At 41.6% G+C, this 27,385-nt stretch overlaps 1 protein-coding gene across 5 annotated transcripts in view; it reads left to right on the top strand.

Annotated features, from left to right (window-relative positions):
- The window catches only part of SPECC1L (sperm antigen with calponin homology and coiled-coil domains 1 like), a 147,349-nt gene that overhangs the window by 2,096 nt on the left and 117,868 nt on the right, over positions 1-27,385 (top strand). For 2 of the 5 annotated variants that reach the window (XM_025400629.1, XM_025400631.1), the window contains exon 2: positions 3,989-4,092. The exons of the other annotated variants lie outside the window; for them this stretch is intronic. The gene's annotated coding sequence lies outside the window, so the exon portion shown is untranslated. The remainder of the gene's footprint in view (positions 1-3,988; positions 4,093-27,385) is intronic. 5 annotated transcript variants of the gene reach the window in all.

Below are 27,385 nucleotides of genomic sequence, written 5' to 3'. Positions count from 1 at the left end.
TTCCTAATGGTTGCAGGTGTGTAGTGGTTTTCTTGACATTTTCAGTAAGAAAGTGAATGCTGTGCCATAGGAAAGCTTTATCACTGGTGCACGTTGGTAGCCAACCAAATACTTGAGTGTCAAGTATGGTATCTAGTGATTGGAGAATAACCGTAATAATTACAATTACAGTTGTAGTTAAAGTGAAGTTTGTATCAAAATTTCTGTTTCAAACATGAACTTTTAGGAGGTGTATCTGCAGTGCTTCCTCCTCAGATGTGATTTCTCTGAAGCAGTGGTTCTCTATAACTGACTTGACACACAATGCATCTGATATTTCGAATGATTTAAGTGATAGTATCAAAATTACTGTCGTATACATATTTAAATCACATGACTAACCTGCGTGTGGTATTACGCAAACTGCTCAGCTCAGTAAGGGAACAGAAATAAGAAAAAAAGGACAGTATTGGGAGTCGTTTTATACAATTAAATTTATTCGATTGAAGGACTGTCCTTTCTAAAAAAGAAGTCCTGCTTTCTTGGTGTTAGAATAAAGCATCTTTTATGAAATGATGGTGATAGTAAATGGTGATATATGGTAAATGTAAGTAGCAAATACAAGGTTAGTTATTGTGATTTTTAAAAATAAAGAGAGCCAAGAGTCTCTTCTTTTGCTGCTGTTGTTAGGGAGTTCAGGAAAAAGTTCCTGGGGCTTTTGCTTTTAAGAAGATACAAATTTAGATTATTTCTTAAGAGTAAATATGAGTTTATTTCAAGGTCATTTGTCACAGTCTACTGAGAAATCCATTGAGAAAGCTGTTAAGTTTGCCTGGCATTAAAGATGTTCCTATTCTGATCATTGTTAAATAGATCTTTTCTTATTAGATATAAAATGTCAGGAGATATTTTATTTTGAGACAGAGTTCACTCTTGTTGCCCAGGCTGGAGTCCAATGGCTCGATCTTGGCTCACCACAACCTCCACCTCCCGGGTTCAAGTGATTCTCCTGCCTCAGCCTCCCAGGTAGTTGGGATTACAGGCATGTGCCACCACCGCTGCCTAATTTTGTATTTTTAGTAGAGACAGGGTGTCTCCATGTTGATTAGGCTGGTCTGGAACTCCCGACCTCAGGTGATCTGCCCGCCTCAGCCTCCCAAAATGCTGGGTTTACAGGCATAAGCCACCTCACCTGGCCCCAGGAGATTTTTTTGTGTTGTGGTGTGCCAACAAAATAAGCCTAGGCAAGGAAATTCCTTCTGGTGGTAGGAATTGTTAGTACTGAATAGACTAGCTGCGAGGTAAAGAAACCCCACGGTGTTTTCTATCAGTTCAAAAATCACTGTGACCTCAGTCTTTTGCTGTGAAATAACATGACCATTAAGAAAGTAGGCTTAAATAATGTATTTTGGGTATGTCGAGGGGGAAGGACAGTTACGATCTGTTCCAAAGTGAACATAAGAGATGATCCCTGTGTCTGTCAAGCCTTTAAAATTTATAGTGCTTTTCTGTTAATCTCAAATAAGGTTTAGAGTTATTGTGACATAGTCTTAAAACCTGCAGTATATCAAAAGGCACATTTTTTTTTTTTTTTTTTTGAGACGGAGTCTCGCTCTGCCGCCCAGGCTGGAGTGCAGTGGCCGGATCTCAGCTCACTGCAAGCTCCGCCTCCCGGGTTCACGCCATTCTCCTGCCTCAGCCTCCGAGTAGCTGGGACTACAGGCGCCCGCCACTGCGCCCGGCTAGTTTTTTGTATTTTTTAGTAGAGACGGGGTTTCACCGTGTTAGCCAGGATGAAAAGGCACATTTTTAAAGCATCTTGAATTGAAATTAATAATGTAATATCTACTTTTTCAGAATAGCAGTTTTTACATTCTGAAGACTTGACTGCTCTCAGCCACTTCTGAGTTCTCTATTTTCAAAGATAATTTGGTAACTCCATAAAGGAAATCTGTAAATAAGAGAAGAGAGTGAATATCTTTTAACAGTGTTTTTCCTGATCTTTTCTAATATCTTCGTTGTGGTTCTGTCCTTTAGTTTTTGGTTAAATCCTGAGGTTTACTTCTGCCTGTATCTTCCCAAACTATTAATCTGTTCACAGTCACTCTCCCATTTAAACCCTTCAACAGCCCCCCTACCTTCGTAATAAGGTCTCCTTAGCTTGGTATCCAGAACACTTCAATACTGGCCTTTGACTCCTGTTCTCCTTCCCCCATCTCTGTTTAGGTGCTTCACTGAGCTGCAATGAACAGCTCTTGGCCCCTTGAAATCTCCCCAGTCTCCTTGTCTCCCTCTGCTGGAATATTCTTCTCTCACTTCATCTGATCATTGCCTTCAAAACTCAGCTCATTTTCTTATTTCCTTGCCCTTTTCATGTCCCTTGTTTTCCTCCAATTAAATTAATGTTCCAGACTCAAAAGAAAAACGGCTCAGCTCAGGCATTACCTTGTCTGGAAGGCTTCCCTAGTCCTCCTGCCTCCTGCAGACTTGTCTGGTACCCTGTACATTCGGGATTTGGCACACTGTGTCTCGTCTGTGGCCTCCACTGCACGATGAGACCGTAAGTGTGTGGCTTGACAGAAAGTTGTTCAATCTTTTGTGCTGGTACAGTGCTGGGCATGGCACTGTTACAGAGGAAATGGGCCACTTAAATCCTGCCCTTAGGAGCTTTTATTCTAGTTGCACTTGACCCTGCCAGCTGTGAGACACCTCCCAGTAGTGCATACCAACTTTCAAAGTCTATTTAATTGTATCTTAGTGTCTGATTCCAGTCTTATTTCTTGAAGGAGGGGAGTGTCTCTAATGTCTTATTTTAGCACCCAGAGACCAGGTAGGCATCATTTTTGTCCCAAATTCTGGAAGGAATGTGCATTTGGCACATACTACTTCCCTTTTTTTCTTGTACACCTTTCACCTTTTTTTTAAGTTTGATGTGTTTGAATAGTAAGGGTTTAAGAGATTAAGATTAAATTTCAACTTTGTCTATTGTGCGTATAGCCTAAGGAAAACAAAAAGTTAAAGAGGAAAAATACATTGCCTCTAAAAAGAAGACTCGTTATTAAACTTTTATTTTTAATTGTTTTCAGAGACTGGGTCTCACCCTATTACCCAGGCTGGAGTGGTGAACACAGCTCACCATAGCCTTGAATTCCTGGGCTCAAGGGTTCCTCTTGCCTTAGCTGTCTCACTAGCTGGGACTGCAGGCCCGCACCAGCACACCTGGCTCATTTTCAAAAATTGTTTTGGAGAGTCATGGTCTCACCGTCTTGCCCAGGCTGGTGTGGAACTCCTGGGTTCAAGCAAACCTCCCGCCTTGGCCACCCTAAGTCTTGGGATTACAGGCGTTAACCATTGTGCCCAGCCTAAACTTTTTTTTTTTAAATGCTGAGCTGTACACAAAAGAAAGTAAAGGTGTTGGTCAAGCCTCGGAAAGAAGTATGCAAAGAAACTGGTGGCAGCCTGGATGTGATGGCTCATACCTGTGATTTCAGGGCTTTGGGAGGTGAAGAGGAGAGGATTGCTTGAGGCCAAGAGTTCGAGACCAGCCTGGGCAACATAGTGAGACCCTGTCTCTACAAATAAACATTTTATAATTAGCCGGGTGTGGTGGTACATACCTGTAGTCTCAGCTACTTGAGAGGCTGAGGCAGGGGGATCTCTTGAGCCCAGGTGTTTGAGGCTGCAGTAAGCTAGGATCACACCACTGCTCTCCAGCCTGGGCTACAAAGTGAAACTCTGTCTCTAAAGAAAAACATACTGGTGGCATTGTCAAGATTTGTCAAGAAATAGCCATGACACTGGGCCCAGTGGTGCGCACCTGTAGTGCCAGCTGTTCAGGAGGCTGAAGTGGGAGAATCTCTTGAGCCTAGGAGTTTGAGCTCAGCTTGGGCAGCATTGCAAGACCCCAGTCTCTCAAAAAATAGGTCAATAAGGTTTATTTTAATTAAACAAGAAAAATAAATATCTGCTAAAATTTAAAGCTATTCTGTTCTTCCTCTCTCTCTTCTAGTGTTCTCGGGGAAGATCCCAACTAAGCCATTTTCCAGTGGCACCTCTTCCACCATGAATTCCTGAGGCAGTCTGATGGGGCTACTTTATTCCAGAACAATCACCGTGAGACCTTTTCTCCCAATAAATGCCGCTTTTCTCTGCTTAATATAATCTCTTGCTTACAAAACACTGGTGTCTCCTTATCATGGTTTGGTTCTACCCCACTGGGCCCAAGAATTCTTGCCCAGGAGCAATTGAATTTTCTTCTTTCATGCTTTTTGAAACTTTGGTGGGGTAGAGCCAATTTTAAGTCTTCTGCCCCATTTTTTTGTTGTTTTTCTCTCCCTTCTGCATTTTCTGCAAACTCCATTGAATCATTGCAGTTACTTAGGTTTGCTTCCTCTCCCCCATTACAAACTATTTGCTGGATTTTTCAACCCTAGTTCCCTCATTTTTATGATTTATGCTCATTTCTTTGTACACTTAGAGTTGCTCCATCCCCCAACCCATCGCCTCTGGCCCTGGATTATTGTTTTAGTCTTTTATTTTTTGTCTTTTTCTACCCGAACACTTACCTTCCTCTCCCAGTCTCCTGTACCCTATCACCAGGGTTGTCATTAGCCTTTCATATTATTCCTCATTATCCATGTATTCATTTGCAAATAAGCATATACTAACAAAATAACAGGTTTATGGAGATAAAATTCACATACTTTAAAGTTCAGGCTTTTAAAATGTACCTTTCAAGTGGTTTTTGGTATATTCACAAAGTTATGCATGGATCACCACTATCTGATTCCATAACATTTTCAATACCTCAAAAAGAAGTCTGTACTCACTAGTAGTCATTTCACGTTCACCACTCCCTCTGGCTCTGGGCAGTCACTGATCTTTGTGTCTCTATGGATTTGCCTATTCTAGGTATTTTATATAAATGGAGTCATTCAACATGTGACTTTTTGTCTGGCTGTTTTCATTTAGCATAATGTTATCAAGGTCTATCCCTGTTGTAGCGTGTATTAGCACTTCATTTCTTATATGGCTGAATGATAGTTCATTATTTGTTCATCAGTTGATGAACATTTGCGTTTTTGCCACTTTGGGCTGTTATGAATAATGCTACTGTGAGCAAGTATATACAAGTTCCTCTGCAAATTTTTGTGTGGACATAATCCTTTCACTTCTCTTAGGTATATATGTAGGAGTTGAATTGCTGGGTCGTGTAGTAGCTATGTTAAACATTTTGAGAAACTGCTAAAATGTTTTCCAGAGCTGTACCATTTTACATTCTGTGTATGAGGATTCCACGTTCTCCACTTCCTCACCAGTGTATGGATTTTGGGGTATACTTTTTAAAAAGTGGGATTAGGCTGGGCACAGTGGCTCACACCTGTAATCCCAACACTTTGGGAAGCTGAGGTGGGAGGATCACTTGAGCCTAGTAGTTTGAGACCACCCTGGGCAACATAGGGAGACCCTGTCTCAACAAAAAATTATTTAAAATAAATTAACTGGGCATTGTGGCACACACCTGTAGTCCCAGCTACTTGGGAGGCTGAAGGACAAGGATTCCTTGAGCCCAGAAGTTTGAGGTTGCAGTGAGACATGATGGCACCACTATACTATAGCCTGGGTGACAGAGCAAGACTCTGCTTCAGGGAAGAAAAAAAAATTGTGGGATCGTATTTTTGACACTTTTCTTCTTGTTTTCTTAACTTCATACTTCTGGAAATTCCATTAAATTAGCTGGTATCACTCTAACTCATTGTGTTTAATGGCTTCATAGTAATATTGCATAATATAAATATATCATTCATTCATCAAAGTTAGCAGAAATTGACTGTTACGAGTCAGGCACTGCTCTAAGCACTGAACAAAACACACAAAAACTTTTGCATTCTTAGAGTTTATTTTCCAATGGAGGGGGTGGAGGAAGATAAGAATTTAGGAAATAAATTAATTACATATATAGCATAGGGTTTCACCAGTGAGTGCAGCTTGAATCGTTGGTGGCTTTCTTAGTAGTATAAAGTACTAAAGACAAAATTACTCTAAATGGTGTTACTTAAATTACTGTAGTCGGTATTAGTATTAGTCACTTTGCACGTGAAAGCGAAAACACTATCATAAAATGAAAAATAGAAAACAGCTGGTATATGTGGATCTGGAGTTTTTCTAGGACATAAACTGATGAGCTAGAAAAGTAAATGTGTCCATCCTTGGTAGCAAAGTTTGTACATTTATACATTTTATCCAAATCCTCTTAATCTAGTGATTAATAGACACTCTTCACAAAAGGATGAGTGAGGTATATGTGTATGTGTTGGAAGGTTTTGATGGATGCAACTAAGTACTTTGGGGAACATGGCAAAACTTTCGGGCCCATTCAAGAGTCTTGTTTTCTTCCTGAGCTTTTATGTATTTATTATATTGCCCTATTAATTATTGAGATTGTGCCTTACAGTAAAACCTGCTTTAAATTGTTGACGCTGTAATTTAAAATAATCTGGGTCACCTAGAGTGGTTAAGCCTGGAAGAAATTATGTCCTTCCTGCGAGGGCAGATTGTATAGAGATATTCCTGTGCTAACGCCTACTCTGTTGGGCCTAGAAGTAATGCAGTTCAACGTTTCTGTTCTGATTTTTAAAAAAAAATTTGACTTTACTTTTTATTTTATTTTATTTTTATTTAGAGACAGGGTTTCATTATTTTGCACAGGCTGGTCTCGAATTCCTGGGCTCAAGTGGTCTTCTTGCCTCGGTCTCCCAAATACTGGGGCTACAGGCATGAGCCACTGAACCTGGCCTTAACTTTGAAATGAAGTTAGAAATGTACATTTTATTATTATTATTATTATTATTTTAGAAAATTATATTATTTTAGAAAAATAATAAATAATAATATTTATTATTATTATTTTAGGTCTTGCTCTGTTGCCCAGGCTGGAGGGCAACAATGGTGCAATCATAGCTCACTGCAACCTCCACCTCTAGGGCTCAAGTGATTTTCCCGCCTCAGCATCCTGAGTAGCTGGGACTACAGGTACTTGTCACCACAGCTAATTTTTATTTTTGTAGAAACAGGGTCTCACTATGTTGCCCAAGCTGATCTCGCACTCCTGGGCTCAAGTGATTCTCCTGCCTTGGTCTCCTAAAGTGCTAGGATTACATGTGTAAGCCACTGTGCCCAGCCTAGAACTGCATGTTTTAGACACACATTTACTCAGCTTTCCTCTTGCCTGCCCAAGACTATCCAACTGTATTTTTGTGCCTCAGAGTCCTTTCACATGTTCTGCTTTTACTGGGAACTCATAGGCAGTAAGATCAAGTGCTGACCTTTGAGGCATCTACACACTTCCAAAACCTGCGTCCTCTTTCATATGCCACTGTATTTACTTATTTTTATTTATTTATTTTTTTTTTGAGACGGAGTCTCGCTCTGTCACCCAGGCTGGAGGCTGGAGTACAGTGGCCGGATCTCAGCTCACTGCAAGCTCCGCCTCCCGGGTTTACACCATTCTCCTGCCTCAGCCTCCCGAGTAGCTGGGACTACAGGCGCCCGCCACCACGCCCGGCTATTTTTTTGTATTTTTAGTAGAGACGGGGTTTCACCGTGTTAGCCCGGATGGTCTTGATCTCCTGACCTCGTGATCCGCCCGTCTCAGCCTCCCAAAGTGCTGGGATTACAGGCTTGAGCCACCGCGCCCGGCCTACTTACTTTTTTTTTGAGATGGAGTCTCAGTCTGTTGCCCAAGCTGGAGTGCAGTGGCACGATCTCGGCTCACTGCAGCCTCCGCCTCCTAGGTTCAAGTGATTCACCTGTCTCAGCCTCCTGAGTAGCTGAGATCACAGGCGAGTGCCACCACACCCAGCTAATTTTTATATTTTTAGTAGAGATGGGGGTTTCACCATGTTGACCAGGCTGGTTTCGAACTCCTGACCTTGGCCTCCCAAAGTGCTGGGATTACAGGCGAGAGCCACTATGCCTGTCCTTATTTGCCACTTTAAATTGGAGGAGATGAAAAAATTAAGTATCCCCAAAAGCTCAGGGTTTCCTATTTGGGACTTCAGTTAGAGATCCATTTCTTGGTTTCCAGGCTGGGCACAGTGGCTCACACCTGTAATCCCACCACTTTGGGAGGCCAAGGAGGGAGGATTGCTTGAGCCCAGGAGTTGAAGACCATCTCGGGCAACATAGTGAGACCTCATCTCTACTAAAAATTAAAAAAAAAAAATTAGTCGGGCATGGTGGCACTTGCCTGTGATCCCAGCTACTCAGGAGGCTGAGGTGGGAGGATCCCTTGAATCTGGGAGATTGAGGCTGCAGTGAGTTGTGATTGAAGCACTGCACTCCAACCTGGGTGACAGAGTGAGACCCTATTTCAAAACAAACAAATAAAAATATTTGTTTCCAAATGGCACGCAAGGCAGGTAGTAATCCCTGAGTGTTAAGTCAGCAGATTTTGCCACTTCATTTTGTGTGCTAACTCAAGAAATCAGGACACCTGATGAGTTGAAGTGTTCAAGCTAAAGCTCTGCTATGCTCCCTCCTTCATAGGCTGTTCTGCTTGGGCCTCCCAGTGATGGAGGACTGCCTCTTTGCTCGCTAGAGTCACTATAGTTTTCTTTTCTTTTCTTTTTTTTTGGAGATGGAGTCTCGCTCTGTCACCCAGGCTGTGGCACAATCTCGGCTCAGTGCAACCTCCGCCTCCTGGGTTCAAGCGATTTTCATGCCTCTGCCTTCCGAGTAGCTGAGATTATAGGCATGTGCCACCACGCCCAGCTAATTTTTTGTATTTTTAGTAAAGACAGGATTTCACCACGTTGGTCAGGCTGTTCTCGAACTTCGGACCTCAAGTGATCTCCCCTCCTCAGCCTTCCAAAGTGCTGGGATTACAGGTGTGAGCCACCACGCCCGGCTGTAGTTTTCCATTCGCCACAGTTTGTGACAGTCTCCACATCGTGAAGTGACAAGTTCCCTTCCCTTTTCCTTCTGCTCCCATCACCTTTTTCTTCCTCATTTCTTTTTTGAATTATGCTGTCTTGAATTGGTGTCTAAAGGATGACATAGCAGACAAGGGGACTGACATGTTAACTCTCATGCGTTACTGAGGAATTTCTCAGTGCTCTGTCTGCATCATCTGCTCGCTCTCTCCTTCCTAGATGCTGCCTGCCAACCTGCTTTGAGAAATTGGAAATGAATTGGGGTGTCATCAGCCTCCCCTTGTACATATAGAGACAGCATCTCCAATGCCTTGATTTGCATAATAACAAATAGTGTTTTGCTTACCTACTTCCACACAAACTGCTGATATGGTTAGGATTTGGGAAAGGGGAAGAAGGGAGTTTTGGGTTTTGAGGAGTAGCTGGGACTTGAACAAAGAAGAGGTAGTAATGAACATTCCTGCGGTGAGGGAATTAGCTGAGGGAGAATAAGGCTTATAATAAATTAGGGATTGACAGACTGTCTGTAAAGGGCCAGATAGTAAATGTTTTAGTCATTGAAGACCTTAAGGTCTGTGTTGCAACTAATCAACTCCATCATTGTAGTGCAAAAGTAACCACAGACACTACAGATATGAATGAATGTGACTATGTTTCAATAACTTCTTTTTTTTTTTTTTTTTGAGACAGTGTCACTCTGTTGCTGAGGCTGGAGGGGCAGCGGGGTGATCACAGCTTATTGCAGCCCTGACTTCCCAGGCTCAAGTGATCCTCCCACCTTTCTGAGTAGCTGGGACTACAGGCACATGCCACCATGCCCCACTAATTTTTGTATTTTTTGTAGAGGTAGGGTTTTACCATGTTGGCCAGGCTGGTCTTGAGCTCCTGAACTTCTGGGCTCAAGCCATCCACCCTCCTCAGTCACCTTGCAAAGTGTTGGGATTACAGGCATGAGCCTCTGTGTCCAGCCCAAAATAGTCTTTTGATTCTTTTTTTCCCCCAACCATTTAAAAGTGCAAAACATTCTTAGTTTTTGGGCCGAAAAAAGACAAGTGATGGGTAAGATTTGGCCCTGGATTGTGGTTTGTTGACCCCTGTCGTAGAGGAACAGGAAGCAGAGAGGACTGGTTATAGGGCCTGGGAAACCAAGCCAGGGAGTTAGGCTTGAGGTAGTGTGAAAGAGGAAACCATTTTTGTAATATAATAAAAATTTTAAAGGAAGGATATTTTGTGTTTATATGTGTTCCTGGAAGCATCTCAGTTTTTATTCAAAACATATTTTCACTATGGAAAATTTCAAACATTTACAAAGTAGCGAGAATAATGAAATACCAAGTGATGTATTTATCATCTACCTTCAACTATTACCAGTCCTAGGTCCTTTGCATTTCTGTGTTTTACAATCAACTTATCACATTCTACAAAAAAGCTGGCTGGAATTTCTGTTGGGATTGTTTTGAGTCTGTAGATAATTTGGGGGGAAGAATTGACTTCATAATAAAATTGAATTTTCCAACCCATGACCATAGTATACTTCTCAATTTGTTTAGTTTTTCTTTAATTTTTCTCAACAATATTTTGTAGTTTTCAGTGTACAAATCTTTCCAGTTTTTTGAAGGCATGTGGTCAGATTTACTCCTAAGTATTTCATGTATTTTGATACTGTGAATTTCAGCTTCCAGTTATTCATTGCAGATATGTAAAAATACACTTGGTTTTTGTATATTAATTTTGTATCCTGAGACCTTAATGTAATTCATCGTCAAAGCTTTTTTGTGGATTCCATTGGCTATTCTGTCAATGCTGTCTGTGAATAAAGACATGTTTACTTTTTTCTTCCCAATCTGAATGCCTTTTTTTTTTTTTTTTTTTTTTTTTTTTGCTTCCTTTACTGCACTGGCTAGAACTTCTAAGTACATAATGAATAGAAGTATAACTGCCCAATTGGTTCACCTTGCCCACCGCCTAGACAGAGCCGATTCATCAAGACAGGGGATTTGCAATAGAGAAAGAGTAATTCAGGCAGAGTCTGCTGGGTGGGACACCAGAGTTTTATTATTACTTAAATCAGTCTCCCTGAGCATTTGAAGAGCAGAGTTTTGAAGGACAGCTTGGTGGGTTGGGGGAAGCCAATGGGCCAAGAGTGCTGACTGGTTAGGGATGAAATCAAAGGGAGTTGAAACTGTCTTCTAGCACTCAGTCAGTTCCTGGGTGGGGGCCACAAGATCAGATGAGCCAGTTAATCCATCTGGATGGTGCCAGCTGATCCATCAAGTGCAGGGTCTGCAAAATATCTCCAACACTGATCTTAGGAGCAGTTTAAGGAGGGTCAGAATCTTGTAGCCTTCAGCTGCATGACTCCTAAACCGTAATTTCTAATCTTGTGGCTAATGTGAGTCCTATGAAGGCAATCTAGTGCCCAGACAAGAAGGAGGTCTGCTTTGGGAAAGGGCTGTTACCGTCTTTGTTTTAAACTATAAACTAAGTTTCTCCCAAAGTTAGTTCAGTCTACACCCAGGAATGAGCAAGGACATCTTGGAGGTTAGAAAGCAAGATGGGGTTGATTAAGTGAGATCTCTCACTGTCTCAGTCATAATTTTGCAAAGGCAGTTTCAATCGTGATAAGAGTGGATTTCCTTGTCTCATTTTTGATCCTATGGGGAAAATATTCCGTCTTACGTCATTAAGTATCATATTTCATATATGCCGTTTATCAAGTTTAGTAGGTTCTCTGTGGAGTTTTGTATTTTTTTAAATCAGGAATGAATGTTGGGTTTTGTTTAGTGTTTTTCTGTGTGTATTGAGAAGGTCATATGGCTTTTCTGTTTTAGTTTACAATGTGATGAGTTACACTGATTTTTGATTTTTTTTTTTTTTAAGATGGGGTTGCACTCTGTCACCCAGGCTGGAGTGCAGTGGCATAATCCCAGCTCACTGTAACCTCCGCCTCCTGAGTTCAAGCAATTCTCCTGCCTCAGCCTCCCAAGTAGCTGTGATTACAGGTGTGCACCACCATGCTCGGCTAATTTTTGTATTTTTAGTAGAGGCGGGGTTTCGCCATGTTCGCCAGGCTGGTCTTGAACTCCTGACCTCAAGTGATCCACCCACCTCAGCCTCCCAAAGTGCTAGGATTACAGGCGTCAGTCACTGTGCCCGGCTGATTTTTTTTTTTTTTTTTTTTTTGAGATGGAATCTTGCACTGTTGCCCAGGCTGGAGTGCAGTGGTATGATCTCAGCTCGCTGCAAGCTCCTCATCCTGGGTTCATGCCATTCTCCTGCCTCAGCCTCCCGAGTGGGTGAGACTACAGGCGCCTGCCACCACGCCCGGCTAATTTTTTGTATTTTTAGTAAGAGACGGGGTTTCACCGTGTTAGCCAAGATGGTCTCGATCTCTTGACCTCGTGATCTGCCCGCCTTGTCCTCCCAAAGTGCTGGTATTACAGGCATGAACCACCATGCCCAGCCTGTTCGGCTGATTTTTGAATGTTAAACCAACCTCGCATTTGTGGGATAAACCCTACTTGGTTATGATGTATTATCCTTTTTTTCTAGATTGTTAGACTCAATTTGCTAAAATTTTGTTTGTAATTTTAACATTTATTTTCATGAGAGAGATGGGTCTGTAGTAATGTCTTTATCAGATGTTGGCATCAAAGTAATGCTGGCTTCATAGAATGAGTTGGGAAATATTCTCAGTTTTCTGGACGAGTTTGTAAAGAATTTGTTTTATTTCTTTAGTGGAATTCCTGAGTGAATCCATCTATGCCTGGGGTTTTCTTTGTAGGAAAGTTTTTAACTACAAATCCAATTTCTTCAATAAATATAGAACTATTCAAGGTATTTATCACTTTTTTTTTTTTTTTTTTTTGAGACGGAGTCTCGCTCTGTCACCCAGGCTGGAGTGCGGTGGCCGGATCTCTGCTCACTGCAAGCTCCGCCTCCCGGGTTTACGCCATTCTCCTGGCTCAGCCTCCCGAGTAGCTGGGACTACAGGCGCTCGCCACCTCGCCCGGCTAGTTTTTTGTACTTTTTAGTAGAGACGGGGTTTCACCGTGTTAGCCAGGATGGTCTTGATCTCCTGACCTCGTGATCCGCCCGTCTCGGCCTCCCAAAGTGCTGGGATTACAGGCTTGAGCCACCGCGCCCGGCCATTTATCACTTTTTGAGTGAGCTTCGATAGTTTGTCTTTCAAGAAATTCATTTATTTTATCTAACTTCTTGAATTTACTGGCATAAAGTGGTTCCTAATAGTCCCTTATTATCCTCTGATAGCTGTAGAATCTGTAGTGTTGTCACCCCTTCCATTCCTAATGCTGGTAATTTGTGTCCTCTCTTTTTTTTCTGAGTGTGGCTAGAGGTTTATCAGTTTTATTGATCTTCTCAACCCATTTTTGGTTTCATTGATCTCTGTTTACGTTTTCTGTTTCATTGATTTTTGCTTAGATGTTTATTCTTTTCTTTCTTCTCCATACTTTTTGTTTCATTGCTCTTCCTTTTCTTGTTTCTTAAAGTAGGAGCTGATTTGAGTCTTTTCTTCTTTTCCAACATAGATGTTTAGTGTTATAAATTTCCCTTTACTGCTTTAGGGGTAGCCCACAAATTTTGACATGTTATGTTTTCATTTTAAGTTCAAAACACATTCTCATTTTAAGTTCAAAACACATTCTAATTTCCCTTTTGGTTTCTTCTTTAGTTCATAGATTTAGAAGTATGTGAGTTCCCGAGTATTTCAGAATTTTCAGAGATATTCCATTATTTTCTAATTTAATTAATAGAGAATCTTTGTTTTTTTTTTTTTTTTTTTTTTTTTTTTTGAGACAGAGTCTCACTCTGTTGTCCAGGCTGGAGTGCAGTGGCGCGATCTTGGCTCACTGCAAACTTCGCCTCCCGAGTTCACGCCATTCTCCTGCTTCAGCTTCCCGAGTAGCTGGGACTACAGGCACCCGCCACCATGCCTGGCTAATTTTTTTATATTTTTAGTAGAGACAGGGTTTCACCATTTTAGCCAGGATGGTCTTGGGATCTCCCGACCTCGTGATCCACCCACCTTGGCCTCCCAAAGTGCTAAGATTGCGGGCGTGAACCACTGCACCCGGCTGAGAGTCTTTTAAAAAAAATACAACCACAGTGCTATTATCCCATCTTTAAAAAGCAACAGTTCAGAAAGAAGGAGGACAATTTGAAAGAATACAGAAAGGATCAGAGAGATCTGTGTCAGTCAAGAAAGCCTGATAAAAGGCCAGTGGAGTGACTCATGCAGAGTAGAGGGAGTGGATGAGAAGAGAAAGGGAGAGACACCTAGTCACCAGGGACAATCAAAGGAAAGGTAAGCATAAGTTTGTAGTTGATTGAATGAGGAAGATAGAGGAAGGTAAAAGAAAGCTGTGTTGAATTAAACTCTGGAGTGATCAAAACTATGGTGGTTAGGATTGGGAGAGGGTGGCACACACTTAGATTGGAGTGACGAAGTTTGTAGTTGTCAGAAGAACCTCTGAAGTTTCTCTGCTTAAGTTGGAGTTGAAGCAGTCCTGGGGATTGTAGTGGAAAGGGAGAGGTATATGTCTAAGAAAGAAGTAAGTTTAGGATAAAGGGAAATTTGTCATTCTGGTTGTAGTGGGAAGGAAAGGAGATGGATGCTTATTGTAATTCTGTGTGCTGAGCATTTTCCTTGTTAGTTTCCACACATTGTTTGATGTGGTTCTTATAGCATCCTATGTGTTAGCTGTTTCTACTTACAGACGAAAGACTGAAATTTATGAGTAATATGCCCAGAGCCAGATAACTAATAAGTGGTGGAGTTGTTAGCATTTGAACCTAAATTCTACCCAACCACAGTCTGAGTTCTTTCCACTTGGTATGTAAATTCATGAATACATGCCAGTAAATGTACCAGGCTGCTCCTATTCAAAGAGCTGCCTTCTGTGTATCACACGGTCTATGTTAAGTGTTATGACCTAAAACAATACTGCTGTTTTTTTGTTTTGTTTTGTTTTGTTTTTTGAGACAGTCTTGCTCTGTCGCCCAGGCTGGAGTGCAGTGTTGTGATCTCAGCTCACTGCGAACTCCGCCTCCTGGGTTCAAGTGATTCTCCTGCCTCAGCCTCTCAAGTAGCTGGGATTATAGGCGCCCGCCGCCACGCCCAGCTAATTTTTGTGTTTTTAGTAGAGACGGGGTTTTACCATGTTGGCCAGGCTAATCTCGAACTCCTGACCTCGTGATCTGCCTGCCTCAGCCTTCCAAAGTTCTGGGATTACAGGCGTGAGCCATCGTGCCTGGCCCGCTGTTCTTTTTTAAAAAGAAAATCTTGATTTTGTGTTTTGAAGTCCTTAGAAGGGATTGTTGTTTATTTAAGCTAAAATAATCAGGTTACTCATTTATTCAGTAAATCAGATTCGACAGGCAGCAATCTCAGAGGCATGTGTATATGTGTAGGGCTTTGGTGATTTTTTGGTGGTGTTTGTAACCTAGAATATAGTTTCGAAGGCTTAGATTTAAGACTTCTATCTGGTAAAGTGGGGGTAAGTGGCAGTGAAATCTGCATGGTAGTCTATTCTTAATACCTACTGTTAGTAAACTTTTACTGAAAGTCAGAGTTTGCTTATGTCATACAGTATTGTTCTGAAAGTTTACTTTTTAAAAATGAGAATGAAATATTGGGAAGAAACATCATAGTTATTTTACATGTTCTGGTTTTCTAGTACCTGATTGGTTATGTTATATTGACATTCTCGCATGTAATTGCACTTTACTGCTTGAACTTGCAGTACTTTGCTCCTGAGATAAAGACATAGGTGAAGCTTATCCTAGATTGGCAACAGCAAAATCAGTGTATTAATAATTGAGTCATATGGTGTGTTTCGGCATTTTAACAAGGAGGTACGGACCATGACATTTTGAATTTGAAAGGAAGTACTTTTTACTGTTTTCCTCTTTTTCTGTCTTATATCTTTGTCCTACAACTAAGAAGTAAGTAAAATTCTAGACTCAGTTATAGGATGTCTTAATAACAGGCAGTGAACTGTGTCACTGATTAATTGACCTATCTAGTCAGAGTTAGAATTTACTTCTGACATTCATGTACTTTTCAGCAGTAATTCAGGCTATTCACATCATAGCTTTGCTTTTGTCTGTTTTTCAAGTAACAGGCAGGCTGAGGCAGAAGAATCACTTGAACCCTGCAGGCGGAGGTTACAGTGAGCTGAGATCACGCCACTGCATTCCAACCTGGGCTACCGAGCAACTCTGTCTCCCAAAAAAAATGAAAATTAAAAATAAGTAAATATGAATTTCAGATAAATAGTGATGACCTTTTTGGTTTAAGTATACACTAAATGTTGTCTGGATAAAAGACACTTAGGTGAGTGCTATGGCCAGAAAGGTAAGAGGGATGGGGGGGCCAACCGACTAGAGACAAGGGAAGGTATCACTAAGGACACGGCAGTGGAGCTGAGTCCTGAAGTGACCCATGAGCAGTTATTTGTCAGGGAAGAAAATGGTAAGGGGTTTTCAGGGGTAGGAACAGTAGGAGCCAAAGTGTGGGTATGTGAAAGTGTGTGGCTATGTGTGCATGTAAAATGGAAATGAGATAGAGGGATGGGTTGGAGCCTGGATTTGAAGAAGCACATATCGGCGCTGGGGTATTTGGCCTGGGACAGGGAGGCATTATTTTACAGGAGACTGACCTGGTGGGATGTGTGCTTTACAGTATGGACAAACAGCTGTGGCACAGAAGGATTGTTGGCAGGGGAGGGCGACAGGAGGCTGCCAGAGTTGTCCAGCTGGATTTCTTTCCTGACACAGACAGGCTGGCATAGGATTGGTGGGGTAGAGGAAATGGGGAGGAGGGAATGCCGCAAGGTCAGGAACTTCCTCTAGTCTCCAAGAGGCGTCTTGACTGTTTAAAAATGTCTCTGAAGATTTAGCACACCAAGGCCCTCTATAGTCCCAGGGTATAGGCCACCCTTGAGATTAGAAAGAAACCCCTGGGAGCTGTGGTGGGATGGGTGTGGCTTTTGGAGGTACCCCTATTCAGACTCCTGCTGTAGCATTTGCCGGCTATCGAAGCTTTGGGATCACTTTTTACAGTGGACCTGATATTATAATACCCACTTCCTATGATAAAAAGGAACTGAATGAGTTTGGAATCCCCAGGACCGCGCTGGAATATAACGGGCCCTCGGGGTTTAGTTTCTTTCCTTCTTGCCAGTGAGGTTTCAGAGGGACTGGAGAACAGTGGATTTTGACCATCCATTTGGGGTTGTCAGTCTGTGCCAGGCCAGCTGGGGACTACGAAAAGGAGATACAGGTAAGCAGTGAGGCCTTGTGGTTCATTCTTAGATTTCATTCTGGGAGATCAGAGAGAGCCCTTCCTGGAACTGTATCCTTTCCTGGGGAATATGGGTGAAAATCTGAGGGCCCTGTGCATAGATTTTCCCTTCTCTTTCAGCTCTGCCAGCTGCCAGAACTGCAGCTTTCTTAGCAGATTGTGTGTACACATGAGACCTTATTTATGGGATGGTTTACAGAAAGACAAATCGTTCCTTCCAAGTTTAACCAGTCCTCTTATACCAAGGTTTCCCAACCTTGGCTGTATTGATATTTGAGGCTGTATAATTCTTTGTTGTGGGGGGCTGTCCAGTGTTTTGTAGAAAGTTTAGCAGGATTCCTGGCCTTTTACACACTCACTGTCTGTAGCACCTTGCCACCCACCCAGTTGTGACAACCAAAAATGTCTACAGACAGTGCCAAATATCCCCTAGGGTACAAAATTACCCCCTACCCCTCATTAAGTACCACTGCTTTATACTCATTAGACACAAGGAAAAAGAACTTCTTAGCATTTTTTATTAATTTCTTTTTAACCTAACCAGTGAAATGCTTGTTGGAAAAAAGACTTTGTTTTTACTACACTGAATTTGAATTCTATTTTGCCTTATTTAGTTTAGAAAGACTTCTCAAATCTAAACTGTTAAGCTTTTTTTTTTTTTTTTTTTTTTTTTGAGACATAGCCTTGCTCTGTCGCCCAGGCTGGAGTGCAATGATGTGATCTTGGCTCACTGCAACTTCTGCCTCCTGGGTTCCAGCAATTCTTCTGCCTCAGCTTCCTCAGTAGCTGGGATTACAGGTGTCCGCCACCACACCCAGCTAATTTTTGTATTTTTAGTAGAGACAGGTTTTCACCATGTTGGTCAGGCTGGTCTTGAACTCCTGACCTTGTGATCTTTCTGCCTCGGCCTCCCAAAGTGCTGGGATTACAGGCGTGAGCCACTGCTCCCGGCCAATTGTAAGCTTTTTAGAAAGGATTTTTTACATTGTTATACTTGAACCATTAATGAAGTGCAAAATGAAATGTTTCATTTAGTATTTCACATCAGAGGTTGTTATAATTGTACAAATAGATTGATGGTTTGAATTAAAACTATGGCCGACAGTTAATTTTATCGATCGAATTGTGCAAGTTTAAACTGCCTGCCAAGAGTCTGAGCATAAAGCTGTGGTTTGAAAGGATCCTGAATAAACGTTTTCTTTTTGTAAATATTCAGAAACTTTGGCTAAGAAGGTGGTGGCCAGAGGAGACTCAAAATTTCTTGCATTCTGGCAGTTTGAACTTTGGGAACCAATGTGTTTTGGACTCAATCTGGAAAAATCACTTATGTACTGTTGCCAGACATTCTTTTAGGCTGTCCTTTTCCAGGCTTGTCACTTGTCTGGAATGTTAAGTGTTGTCAGTAGTTTAACGTCCTTTCCAGCAGCTTGCATTAAAATGAGAGAAGATCTCCAGAAATGGATCTGAAGAGGTCTTGGCATAAGATTAGGATTTTTATTTTGTTGTTTTTCAAAAAGTAGAAAGAAGGAGAAGACTTATATGGTTCTAAGTTTAAAAAATCCAGGAAGCTTCTAATCGTTTCTAATTATTTTCTTGTGTTAAGCCTCATAGAATAATAGAGAGAAATCATAAGTTAGTATGAGTGAGCTTTTCTTTGGCCCAAACAAGTGAGAATATAGTTGTGCTCTTTAGTGGCCATTTGAATTGGTATTACTGATAGCTACCTCCTTTTTTTTTTGTTTTTGTTTTTAAGCATCCTATATGTAGTTGTGGTTGGTCTAGCATCCTATATGTAGTTGTGCTTGCTTTCCTCTCTAACCAAAGTTTCTTCCTCCTTTCCGTCCACGTGGGGTTATTATGAGAATCAATGCCCTAGTATTTGTGCAGTGTGGGCTTTCCACATTGTCTAGCTGGTGCTTTCCAGGCAGCTTACTTTCATAGTTAAATGACAATGGCAACATCAACAAAGTGTCTCTGCCTCCTCATTACCCCCGGCTCTCTCCCCTTCGTACATTATTGAGAAGTTCTTTATCCTTTTCTTTCCTACTCAGCTTTTTATTCCACTCCACTGCAGCATGACTTGGCCTCCATCCCTCCACTGGGGCTTCATTAGCCCTGCCCACCATCACCTTATCTTGATTAAAGTGGCCACTCAGGTATGACTGAGCAGTCTTTCTCCTGTGGATTCACCTTGAGACTTCCTTAACTGGTTGGACAGGCAGAAAGGAAGGAGTTGTGAGAAGAATGGGATTAAAACAGAAAGGAGCTGCATTTTCCTTCCGTGGCCATGAGGGTGTTTAAGGGGGAGTGCCTATCTGGGGTGGGGAGAAGATATAGAATACAGTTTCTTTCGTCTTGGAGTTGGAGGTAGAAACAGGGGAGGTAGATGTGGATGCCATCTTTCCTCATAAGTCATAATCGATATCGTTGATTCCTGGAAATGGGAAACTACCCTGTTAAATGTACTACACGTTACAATTTTAGGCATAGTATAAAATCTGTCTTTAAAAATTAATAAAGTACTGTCTTATAAAAACAAAAATTTAAAAGTTATGCCTCCTCAGTCAGTAAGCATTGAAGTTTTTTGAGCATTACTGGACTTCTGTCTGGATTCAGACTGAGTAGAGAATCACATATCTGAAGGCATCTTACCCCTGCCTCTCTCTCCCTCATGTCTGTTTCATGCACCTTGAATATATGCCGACTTGCACGTGTGCATTTTTTGACATGAGAAGGCTCAGTCTTTCTCTCTTAGTAGTCCTTGACTTTTTCAATGGAGTCTCACTCCAAGTCTTTAAAATGTGTACATAAAATGCACCTTTCTGAATGTGTGTCATAATTCACCGTAAGAAAGGTTATGTATATGTTGAGGAATATAGGTTCAATTCATTACATTATGATTTGATTTAAACACTTCTTACTGGTTTCTTTTGAAAGTTTTGATTGGCTTTTGGTAAGACACATGATTTTATCAAATCGATTGTTGATTTTGCTTCAGTTAGCAATATTCACTTTCTGACTCTGATGTGGCCCTTTCCCTGAGTTACAGTTTGCCTTGACTGTGTGATTCTTTCTCCTCAGTGTTTTAAGTCTGTTCTTAATTTACAATTTAATATGATCTCTACATTTTGAAAATGAAGTTTGTGAAATAATAGAGATAAATACATTTAGATTGTGTAGGTTAAAAACCCTTTTTGGATTTTCAGTCGGTATTGATAGGCATAAAAAGTTATAATTAATAAGCTGTTTCTCCTAAATTGTTTGATTCCATGTTCTGAAAGTACAGATTAGGAAATGAAATTTTCGAACTTCTGAAAGCTACTAATCCACTCTCCTTTATAAACAAGGCTCACAGAATGTGGGTGACTTGCACAAGGTCACATAGATGGTGCCAGACCTGGGACCACAATCCAGGTCTCTTGATTATTGTTCCAGTGGACTCCCTACTATATATTTTCATAATATGTAATTTTCAGTGGGAAAAACCCAGAAGCTAATGTTGTTTGTTGACAACTGTGGGCCATGGTATGTAATTTAATATAAGTAGTAGGTAAAAACAACCTTTAGTCATTCCTTATAAAAGGTTTCTTTTACAAAGTGTCTTTTGAATTGCTGCTTTTATTTTAATAAGGCAGTAGTCATACATGGGGCATGCAGTATATTCCTCTGTAAATTATGATAGCTTATGTTATCTGGTCTTTACTGTGGGCTGCCAACCTGCTAACCACTTCAGGTTCATTATTTCATTGAATCCTCTCAACATCCTTATAAGGAAGGTGCATAGTATTACCAGCCCCATATTACAATGAAGAAACAGATTTCAGAGAGGTTAACTTACCCAAGGATACAGAAGGATACAGATTGGATTATACGTGGTTGGGCAGTCTCCTGGATAGTAGTGTTTTTTGTTGTTGTTTCGTTTTTTGTTGTTGTTGTTGTTGTTTTTGAATCAGCACATATAATTATTAATTAAATAGGAAATTTAAATGGTTTTAAATAGCAGTACATCTTGGAAACATGGAGGGGAAAAGATTCTAATGGAGGTGAATAGGAGGAATTTAAAGGAAAAAGTAGTGACAGCAATCAAGATCCTGGCGTGACTACAGAATGGAGGGATTGGGCACTGCCCCTGTAGTTGCCAAGAAGAGTTCTTGTCCCACCTTGTGCCAGGGCTGAAGGTGCTTCTCAGCCAGGGAATGGCCTGGGAGCTCCCTTGTGGTTTCCAGGACAATTTGTGTTGTCCTCTCTTCAGGGTGGATCCTTCTGGATGCAGTATGACAGTAAGATAAATTTATAATGTCCTTTTGGCATATTTCTGAAACTTGACTGGTGTGTTTTTCATGGGTGGATGATTGGCAAGGGTGGGGTTTCTGAATCACTGAAATAAGTTGCCGTCCCTGACCTTGGATTGTTGTACCATTTTTCCTTTGACCTTTGATCTGTGATGAAATAACTTCTGGAACTGGGATATCAGGAGTTACATTCTTGTTGATTTACACATGTTATTTTTTATAAGAACTCTATAAATTAGATTTTATCAGTTCTTTTTTATAGGAGAAGAAACAGATTTGCAGATATATAAAGTGATTAAGTGATTTGCCCACAGTCACACAACTTGTATGGCAGAACTGGAGCTTGAACCCAGGTCTCTTGACCTTTAAGTTCAGTTCTCTACTCACTGTATGGGAGACCCCGAAAGAGATTCTTTTGGTGTGTCACATAGCCTTACCATTGCTTTGTCCTCTGTAACGCCATCATTATGTGAATTATCTGACATTACAAGAGTCAGAAGGTGTCGTAGAGATGCCTTAGAATCCAACTTCCTTTTTATTGTAGATGAGAATACTGAGTGGCCAAGTGACTTAGATTGAAGACAGCACTTGTTAGAAGGAAGACTAATGGGTTTCAAGTCAAAGTCAGAATTTAAAAGTATCCTAAAGGCTGGAACCTTGAGTTGATTTACCAAATAAAAATTTTAACAGATAAAGGTTTAGGTTTTTTAGAATACAGATTACACAGCAACGAAGAGGAAAAGCTGGGCAAGGTGGTGTGCTCCTGTAATCCTAGCTACTTGGGAGGCTGAGGCGGAGCTCAGGCTGTAGTGTGCTATGATCGGGAAAAAAAATTAAGAAGAAAAGGAAAGAAGTGGAGTATTGCTTACTGTACAATTTTTTCAACATTTCTACATGTTTGTAAAATTTCAAAATAAAACTTTAGGGGAGGCTGGGCGCAGTGGCTCATGCCTGTAATCTCAGCACTTTGGGAGGCTGAGGCAGTCGGATCACAAGGTCAGCAGATCGAGACTATCCTGGCCAACATGGTGAAACCCCGTCTCTACTAAAAGTACAAAAATTAGTGGGGCATGGTGGCACACGCCTGTAGTCCCAGCTACTCTGGGGGCTGAGGCAGGAGAATCCCTTGAACCCAGGAGGCGGAGGTTGCAGTGAGCCAAGATTGCACCACTGCACTCTAGCCTGGCGACAAAGTGAGATTCCATCTCAAAAAAAAAAAAAAAAGGAAAAAAGAGAAAAGTAGTTTAGCAACAGTTTGTGTGGAAAAAGACTTGAAAATGTTAGATAATCATGAACTTATTATGAGCCTCTGGAAGCTCCTAGAAAAGCAGATTTTTTTTTTCTTAGATTAAGGTAGGAGCAGCTCAGTGTCTAGAGCGAGGGAAATAATAGTCTTGCTGAGCTCTGTGCTTTCTAGACCAGATCTGTCTTGTGTCTGTGTCCACTTCCGAGGTGCCTGTTATACTATGAAGCCAGTGGACACAGGGTACTGAAATCTGGAGGAGTGGATGGGAAATGTGTGGTGCTGACTTGGAAGAAGGGCCAATTTAGGGAAGCACTATGGTGGTCTTCAGATACTGGGGGAGTTGTGGAGTGAGAGTGGTACTTTTATTTTGAATATAAAGCTTAGACTAAGGGAGAGCAGAGACATTACAGGGAAGGAGATGCCCATTCTGTTTTCCTCACCCCTGACCCTCCCATTCTGTACCTTCAGTACAGCAGCCCAGGTTAGCTTTTAGGAACTGCAGATCGGGTTATAGGACTGCACGGCTTTTATTACCATCCTGTGTCACATGAAGTCCAGGGCTTGACTGGTCTTCTGGCCCTTGCTGACCAGTCCTCACTTTGACATTTCTGTATTCTAGCCATACTGTATTCTAGCCAAGTCCTTAGAGTTCTTCAGTTGAATCTATGTTTACTCTCACACCTTTGAGGTGTACCTCCTACTTTATTCCCCAAAGTAAGACAGAATTGGGGATCTTTCTGCTACCATTGTATCCTGTATGTATACTTGCCCTGTTTTTTGTTTTTTTAAAGTAGATTTATAAAGGATGGGGACCGGTTTTGTTCATTTACATGTCCTGTTTCTTCCTCTAGACTGTGAACTCCTTGAAAGTAGGTATTTTTGTCCTAGCCTTTTTTTTTTTTCTTGAGATGGAGTCTCGCTCTGTCACCGAGGCTCAAGTGCAGTGGCACGGTATTGGCTCACTGCAACCTCTGCCTCCCGGGTTCAAGCAATTCTTCTGCCTCAGCCTCCCGAGTAGCTGGGATTACAGGCATGCACCACCACACCCAGCTAATTTTTTATATTTTTGGTAGAGAGGGGTTTCACCAAGTTGGCTAGGCTGTTCTCAAACTTCTGACCTCAAGTGATCCACCCACCTCTGCCTCCCAAAGTGCTGAGATTACAGACATGAGCCACCGTGGGCAGCCTGTCCTAGTCTTTATATGCCTATATATTTGAGCCCTTCTTGACTAGGTTCCCAGAGAATTGGTGCTTGGCTTGCCTGGACACAGAATAAACATTTATTGATAAATAAATGTTGTGCCCACAATGACTTGCCTCATAACTTTTTAGTAGTCAGGATCCTGCCATAGTAGACTCTTGTAACTACAAGAATATTTTTTTATTGATGGTGTTGCACGTAGAGTTTCCTATAAAATGGCTTCTGAGATATTTTACATTTCTAGTAAAGAGTCTCTGAGTTGAATTTTAAATAGTATATGTCTACCTTCTGTGGAAGGTAAGAGATAGCCCTTTGTTTTCCTCAGTAGGTTTTAATTATGTGATCTCCTTGTAGAAGTAACGGAAACTCTGGAGTTTCCTGTGTGGTTGTGAATGTGTAATTAGCTTTGGGCAGGGCTCCCAGAGCTGTGAACCCTGTCCTGAGGAGCACTGGGACATTCTAGTGAGCGTTCAGGCTACCCAGATTGCAGCCTCGTGAATGAAGGGTTTATTTCTCTAATGAGAGTGGTTTGTCTTCACTCAAGTAATGTTTTAATATAAAATGATGACAAATATTTTAAATTTAAAAATAGGTATCTATAAATTAATATGATTTTTAAAAACAACTTCAATAAATGCTTAAAGAAGTCATTTTAATGCATTTGAATAATTTAGTGTAGACTCAAGGGGTGCATGTGCAGGTTTGCTGCATGGGTATGTTGCAGGATGCTGAGGTTTGGGGTATGGATCCCGTCACCCAGGTTGTGAGCATAGTCTTTCAACTCAAGACCATCCATCATTCCCTCCTTCCAATTAGTATGATTATAACTTAGAATTTTACTTTTACAGCTCTAATTTAATACGTATTGATCTAGACCTGGCAGTAAACATTCTGCTCTAAGAAAGGTTTTATGTTAAATAACATGGTCGTTAGTCCCGTCAAAATGAAAAATTTTCATAAAGAATACCAGCACGGGCCCGGCGCGGTGGCTCATGCTTGTAATCCCAGCACTTTGGGAGGCCGAGGGCGGATCATCTGAGGTCAGGAGTTTGAGACCAGCCTGGCTAACACGGTGAAGCCCCGTCTCTACTAAAAATACGAAAATTAGCCAGGTGTGGTGGCAGGCCCCCTTAATCCCAGCTACTCGGGAAGCTGAGGCAGGAGAATTGCTTGAACCAGGGAGGCAGAGGCTGCAGTGAGCCGAGATCGCGCCATGACACTTCAGCCTGGGGGACAAGAGCAAGACTTCATCTCAAAAAAAAAAAAGAAAAAAAAAGTATACCAGCACTGATGACAACATTGGACAAGTAGACAAATCTAGAAGGGGCAGGTTGAGCTGTGTCGTTTTAGTGTTGTTACAGTTTGTTTATATGTTGTGAAATATTCATTGAGATCAAAATCTCGCATTCCTAACTTGTGTTATGTGTGTATTGGAGGACAGATGGAGTGGCAGAAGCAAAGTGGGTTTTGGGTTCAGACTGTTGTCGCTCAAGAATGAATTGACCTGGAGAGACTTACTTACAGTCTCTGATCCTTAGTTCCTTCATCTAGAGATACCCACTTAGGCTCTTGTGAGGATTCAGTGAACTGTACGAGGTACTGCACAGGACATGGTGCTTGCTGCCTGGGAGAGGCTCAAGGCCTTCAGTGCCTTTCCCTGTTATTTTGGGAGCAGTGCATCTATGTTGGTGTTTTTAAGAAACACTGTTTGACAAATACATGGGGCATACATGGACTATTGTTGTTTCAGAGTTTTCTTAGAACACAGAGGCAGGATCCACAATGTTTTTATGAGGAGAGCTACTTTCGCTCCCCCCTCCCCTGCCCCAGACCTTGACTTTACTGGACTAGAGGTTTCAGTGATGCGTGCTGATGTGATACCCTTGAGCAAAGTTGGAGAAGAGATAGTGGTAATTTCCACCACTTCCCCTTCTCCGAGACACTGGAAGTGCTGTGAACTGTGCTCCTTAGCTCCTCTGCTCTGTAGTCTCTGCCTGGGGGCTCCAGAGGGGCTCTAGGAAGGAGTGTCAGCCAGTGATTCCTCCCCCTTGACCAGGTGGGGACCCAGGATCTTCTGGTGAATTCTGATTTGTTTTTTTATGAGCCTGAGAGTCGTTTTAGCAATTTGTGGAAACATTTGTGATTGTCTCAATGGTTGATGGATGCTATAGGCATTTATTTAATAGGTAGAGCCTGTGGAATTCAAGGCTTAATGTGGTGACAGTTCTGTAAAGTAGAACTTTTCATGTGATCTGCACAGCTTTATCTTTTTTTTTTTTTTTTTTTTTTTGAGACCGAGTCTTACTCTGTCACCCAGGCTGGAGTGCAGTGGTGCGATTGCAGCTCACTGCAACCCGAGTTCAAGCGATTCTTCTGCCTCAGCCTGCCTAGTAGCTGGGATTAAGAGGTGTGCCACCACGCTTGGCTAAGTTTTTTTTTTTTTTTTGAGACGGACTCTTGCTTTGTCACCCAGGCTGGAGTGCAGTGGCGCGATCTCCACTCACTGCAAGCTGCGCTTCCCGGGTTCACACCATTCTCCTGCCTCAGCCTCCCGTGTAGCTGGGACTACAGGCGCCTGCCACCACGCCCGGCTCATTTTTTTAAATGTATTTTTAGTAGAGACGGGGTTTCACCGTGTTAGCCAGGATAGTCTCGAACTCCTGACCTCAGGTGATCTGTCCACCTTGGCCTCCCAAAGTGCTGGGATTACAAGCATGAGCCACTGCACCTGGCCTAGAATATCTTGCTGAATAATTTATGTAGATAGAAAAAAAACTGTTTAAGACTGAACCTGTAACTGAATTCCATTTACCTAAAGGATTTTTTTAAATGTAATTTTAGTATAAATGGAAATTTCAGGAAATGGAATTAGTCTAGATTTGAAGGGAAATTACCTCGTTTTGTTCTTAGTTTTACTAAGTATTACTAGTCTTGGTTCTCTCAAGAAACAGAACTGATAGGATATGTTTATATATGTAGTATATTTATATGATTGTATCATACGCATCCTATTGGTTCTGTTTCTCTGGAGAAAATGTAAGTATTCACTAGTTGCTCTTTATCTATGGTTTTGCTTTCCATGCTTTGAGTACCTCATGGTCAACCACAGTCTGAAAATATTAAATGGAAAAATTCCTGAAACAAACAGTTGGTAAGTTTTAAATTGTGGGCTGTGCTGAATGACGTGATGAAATCTCGTGCCATCTCACTGTCACACCTGCAAGATGAGTCCTCACTTTGTCCGATGTATCCTTCCCGTGTGTGCTGCCTGCCCATTAGTCCCTTAGTCTTGGTTATCAGATTAACTGTCTGGTATGACATTGCCTGTAACCCTTACTTCACTTAATAATGGACCCACAGTGCAGGAGTAGTGATGCTAGCATATTGTTATAATTGCTTATTTCATTG

This window comes from Theropithecus gelada, chromosome 10 (assembly GCF_003255815.1).
Source record: "Theropithecus gelada isolate Dixy chromosome 10, Tgel_1.0, whole genome shotgun sequence".
NCBI lineage: Eukaryota > Metazoa > Chordata > Mammalia > Primates > Cercopithecidae > Theropithecus > Theropithecus gelada.
Note: the sequence above shows the minus strand (reverse complement) of the source record. Positions and strands in the feature narration are given on the sequence as shown.